Source organism: Pygocentrus nattereri, chromosome 2 (genome assembly GCF_015220715.1).
Source record: "Pygocentrus nattereri isolate fPygNat1 chromosome 2, fPygNat1.pri, whole genome shotgun sequence".
Lineage (NCBI taxonomy): Eukaryota > Metazoa > Chordata > Actinopteri > Characiformes > Serrasalmidae > Pygocentrus > Pygocentrus nattereri.
The window spans coordinates 44,868,562-44,874,561 of record NC_051212.1 but is presented as its reverse complement, the minus strand read 5'-3'; positions in this window follow the sequence as shown (position 1 = coordinate 44,874,561).

The window sequence follows — 6,000 nt, the reverse complement described above, 5'->3', positions numbered from 1 at the left end:
TGCTTTTCAGAGGAGAGTGGGTATATTCCATCTGCAGCAGTATTTCCTAGGAAGAAAAAAAAAAAGAAGATCATGAGGTTTTTAAATCCTGTTTAATTGTTATGTGTGAGATGTATCTACAATCAGATGTTTTCAGGCTAAATGTATAATAAAACACTTATTGAGCATAAATGCACTACTAAATTACTCACCTTCAAACTGAGTAAAGATCAGGAATACACAGAGCAACATCATGACTGATCTTCAGACAGTCAAAATGATTGAAAGTCAGTACTGAGTTTATTCTTAAAAGAGGCCAATACGATAATCTGACACAGACTCAGTTACCCATTTTAGTTCAAAAGAAGACTAGAGTGCCACCTTCTGGTATAGTGATGCATAATCTAATGGATGGTTAATTAAGAAAACTAAGCTTTGTAGAAAGAGCTGTAGCCTACTGTAATTTCTTAATGAGAGTTTTATGTGAATGTAAATTGTTGTTTGTCCCAGTCTATTTGTAATAATGAGTTTATATAGAGCAGAAGGCGCGATCATACATGTTTGGATTTGGATTAATATTTATAATGAAGTGTATATGCAGTTAGTAGATTACTTAGCTGTGTTAAGGCAGAATGATGTAGTGCTGCAGTCAAAATCTGTTTATTCAGATGATGTACATCAAGAGATATTAATATGTAGAAAGTGTTTATTAAAGTGTTTTTTATGAGAAAATGTTTTAGGTATGAAAAAGGGAAAAACTGATAATGAATAAGAGCAAAACTAATTGGTTAAAAAGGAGACGGACTGTTTTGGAGAAAAATTTTCCATCTGCATTTTTTACAGATTATATTGCCAATAACAAATGATGCAGTGACTAGCAAGCCGATAACATCATGGCTGGACCTCCCCGGTATATTTATTGTACCACTTGAGAATTTTGTGGGAGAGTGCCAGCTTTACTTAGTTAAACACAGTTAGTTATTTCAGTCTGAGGAAGCCTGAGAAATGTTATATTACATAATTGAAAGCAGTCGTCTTTAAAAGTTTGTCCATGTTCTTTTATTCCATATTATTGTGAGTTTTTTGATATTAGATTCCTTCTTGGAATTTGTCCTGTTATCCAGTACAGCCCATAAAATAATTTCATCAAATGCTGTTTAAATGTGAGTACATGAATTACAAGGTATGTCTTCTCAAGTTCTCCTCATCTTCTATTCTTCTTCACTAAAAACTCATCAGTGACACAATGTTACACTGACTTCTGTTTCTCTTGTAAACACAGATAGTATGCCATTCAGCTCCTCAGTCTTTTGCTGCTGCTCGTCCGTCTTCCTTCTCTCTATTCATTTTAAAAGCTCCTGAGCCGAGAGGGAACGAGAGCTTGATGCTCTGCCTCCCCATCACCACCCCCGCTCCCCAGCTTGGCTACCAGGCTTGAATATGAGGCCTTGTCTAGCAGCCTTGCTGAGGAACAGGAAGCAGGGCCCAGGAGTTTGGGACACACATGACACCTGCATGCCTCTTGTGGCTGTCACAGTGGAGCCAGGGCTGGAGGCATGAAGGGGATCAGAAGGGTGCTCCTGCAACTCTCAACACAGCAGAGAGACAAAGCTCAGCTAAGCACAGACAATCCACCGACATTTTCTAGACAGCAGAGACACGCTGCATATGTGGCTGGGCATTCAGTCCATCACTGACTACAAAGTGACATCATAGTCTTGTGGGGGTGATGTCTCACTCCCAGATGCACTGGATGATTTCTGTGTGTGGTTTGAGGTGACGAACAAACAGCTATTGAGGAAGATCACTCCACTTCCCACCAACCAAGTACTTCCACAGTATCCATTAACTATCCCCTAACATCCACACTAGATATTAGGCTACTCTTTCCAGAGTTGACACTCTGAAAGCTATTTGCCCTGACAACATATCTGGGTATCTTAGTGCTCAGGGGATGTTCTAACCAACATCTTCAGCATTTCTCTGAGACAGGCAGTTGTCTAAGAGGCATCAAAACAATTATCATCATCACACTCCACTGTACATCCATGGTTAAACTGGAAGGACAATTTAATGTTTGATACTATAAACAAAAACAATGTATTCTCTGTTGGAGAGTTCCACACACTCTGCAGCTGTACATATTACATGAATCTCTTGTCATCAGAGTGAGCTGAGCTGAGTAGGTTTTTGTTGGAGTTGTGAGTGTTATGTAGTCACTGTGGGCTGCAGAGCGCAGTAATACACAGCAGAGTCACTCACACTCAGCTTCTGGATCATCAGTGGAGCTGTTCTTGTGCTGGAATTGAGTTTGGAGTGAAATCTCTCTCTGAACTCTGCTGCTGTATCTCCAGCTCCATATGAATTTGTCAGTAAAATGTATTTTAGAGAGTGATGATCTTTCTGTTGGTACCACAGCAGAGTTGGATCTGTGCGTGTGGTGTTGTATTCACAATCTAAAGTCACTGTTTCTCTTTCAGATGCCCACTGCTGTCCTCTTGGCTGGAAAACTGTATCCTTTCCTCGACATTCTGTGAAGATATTAAAACAGGTCAGTGTTTGTAAAACTGCAGTATCTGAAATGAACAGTAAAGCAGTACTTTATTGATGGAGATTATTCATTACCTAAGCAACATGCAAGAAGTATTAACAGAGTCCTCAGAAAATGTGTCCTGGTAAAGCAGTTCATCATGCAACATCCGTCAACAGCAAACCATGCAAGCTGTTCTCTGTCTGTCTGCCGTTAGGGTTGTTCTTCACTGAGGTACAGTACTTTTTTTTTTTTTTTTGAAGGATGGAGGAGTATTTCTAAGGCTGGAAGCATGATAGATGTTGAAATATTTTCCCCTGATAGATGTTGAAATATCTCCCCCTGTTGGTGCATTTTATAAATAATGGAAGCTTTCTGCTTCTTCATTTTTCATACTGACTGAGTTCAAAAAGGGGAATGTATTATTAATATTATATTTTAGAACATATTTGTTCCATATGACACAAAGTATTCTAGAGTCTAAAAATGTTTTGAATTATTATTATAATGTAGTTTTTGTCTCACGGCAACTTAACAGAAGTAAAGTTGAGGTTCTTCTCTAAAACCTAAGTCGACTAAATATAATGCAAACAACATTTTTATTTTTTATTTATTTTATTATTAAATGCAAACATGACAATTGAAGTGCAGAGTATAATGAGAATAACAATAAGTGCTGTAAAACAGATGGACTACATGGGTAAAGAGTGTAGATCCAAAGTGGTGTACCTAATAAAGTGCTCAGTGAGTGTTCACTGTCAGAAGAAAGAAAGGTAGCACTTTATAGTAAGGGTACTACCTGTATTGTTCACACTGGTGATCTACCTGTATGAATAATTAATCAGAAATTAATGAGTCATTATTCAGGAACAAATGAGCCTGTCATATACACTGTGCACAATTATTAGGCAAGTGAATATTTTGACCATTTTATCATTTTTAGGCATATTTTCTAACTCCAAGCTGGATAAACTTGAATGCTTTTAAGCTATTTAAGCATAGCAGGTGATGTGTATCTGTGTAATGAGGGAGGGTGTGGCCTAAGGAGTTCAACACCTATATCAAGGTGTGCATAATTATTAGGCAGCTTTTTTTCTTTAGGCAAAATGGGCCAAAAAAGAGATTGAACTGACTCTGACAAGTTAAAAATGACCAAAAGTCTCTCAGAGGGATGCAGAACTCTTGAAATTGCTAAGATATTGGGGTGTGATCACAGAACCATCAAACGTTTTGTTGCAAATAGTAAACAGGGTCGCAAGAAATGTGCTGAGAAAAAAAGACGCAAAATAACTTTGAGAAGAATCAAGCATGAAGCTACCAGGAACCCATTATCTTCTGTCATATTCCAGAACTGCAACCTAGCTGGAGTATCAAGAAGTACAAGATGTTAGCGCTCAGAGACATGGCCAAGGTAAGGAAGCCTGAAACCTGACCACCACTGAACAAGACATATAAGCTGAAGTGTCCAGCCTGGTCCAAGAAGAATCTGAAGACAGATTTTTCAAAGGTTTTATGGACTGATTAAATAAGAGTGACTCTTGATGGACCAGATGGACGGGCCTGCGGCTGAATCAGTAACGGGACAGAGCTCCACTTCGAGTCAGACGCCAGCAAGGTGGAGGTGGGGTACTGGTATGGGCTGGTATTACTAAAGATGAGCTGGTTGGACCTTTTCGGGTTGAAGATGGGCTCAAAATCAACTCCCAAGCCTACTGCCAGTTTTTAGAAGACACTTTCTTTAAGCAGTGGTACAGGAAGAATCTGCATCTTTCAAAAAGACGATGATTTTTATGCAGGACAATGCTCCATCACATGCATCCAAGTACTCCTCTGCATGGCTCGCCAGTAAAGGCATTAAAGATGAAAAACTTATGACATGGCCCCCTTCCTCACCTGACCTGAACCCAATTGAGAACTTGTGGGCAATTCTTAAACGGGAGATTTACAGTGAAGGAAAACAGTACACCTCTCTGAACAGGGTCTGGGAGGCTGTGGTTGCTGCTGCACAAAAAGTTGATCATCAACAGATCAAGAAACTGACAGACTCCATGAATGGAAGGCTGTTTACTGTTATTGAAAAGAAGGGGGGCTATATTGGTCACAATTTTTTTTTATTATTATTTCTCAGAGATGTTCATTGGACAGCTTTGAGTTGTTTGTTTATAATTCTCACTTGAACAGATGACAATAAAAAAGTGAGATGGGAAAATGTGTGTTTTTCATTTAGCTGTGTAATAATTCTGCACCATTATAGTTGCCCAATAAATGTGCACATATAGATATTCTCCTAAGAAAGCCAAAACTTCACTTTTACTTTCTTAAACATTCATGTTTGAGGTTTATTAACATTTTGGATTAACCGAGAGCACTGTAGCTGGTCATTAATAAAAATAATCCTCAAAAATAAGACTTGCCTAATAATTGTGCACACAGTGTATTAACAACCACAAGATTAAAGATTAAATTACTGTGACGAATGCATGTAGTAATGAATGAAGATCGAGATAATAATGGCTTTCTTCAACATCGACTTTGTCAGGAATTCATGTGGTAATAAGAGATTTTATTGTCACAAGATCTCCTTTTAGACACAGTGCTCTTTTAACTCACATGTTGATACACAGTGCCTCACAATAGACAATGGTTTATGGCCAACTTGGAGATATAATCCCTCCAGCGGGTCCTAGGACGACCCCGGGGTCTTGTCCCGGTAGGCCGTGCCTGGAACACCCCCACCAGTGTCCAGGGGGCATCCGGATCAGATGCCCGAGCCACCTCAGCTGGCTCCTCTCAATGTGGAGGAGTAGTGGCTCCTCTATTACATAACGTGTAGCCCACTACCCGACAAAGAAAGCTCATTTCCGCCGCTTGTATTCTCAATCTCATACTTTCGGTCATTACCCACAGCTCATGACTATAGGTGAGGGTTGGGATGTAGATCGACCGGTAAACAGACAGAATACAGTTCATTATAGGAACATTTCATTAAAATTCATCTTCTGTGGCTCTGTAATTGCAGGAAACAGTAACATCATCCTTCAGTGAGATGTGCTTTTCTGCTGTCCTCTGTATGAGCTGATATTTTCTCTGAAAAAAAAAAGAAACAGACTGGAAGCGTGAACTGGAAGCTGAGTGGGATCAGTGTAGATATGAACCACTGAGACAAAGGCATCTGTTACAAGATAGTAAAATAATTTAATATTCATTTTAATTGTTATATTAACACATTTCAACATTTATCTGATAAAATAAAATATCATTAAGCATGTTTGGTATTACTGTGTTTTTCAGTAGCAGAAGCAGTTCTTCTGTTTAATTATAAGTATTTTTCCACACAAAACACCACCACCAGAATTTCACAATTGTTTTATATATTAAGTCACAACAACAGTAGAGTGCAGTTTGTCAATATGAACAGCAAACCTGAAAGATTTTAACATTTCTGTCGTTATTGACTGAACAGTATAAACATTTGTTGCTTCTCAAAAATG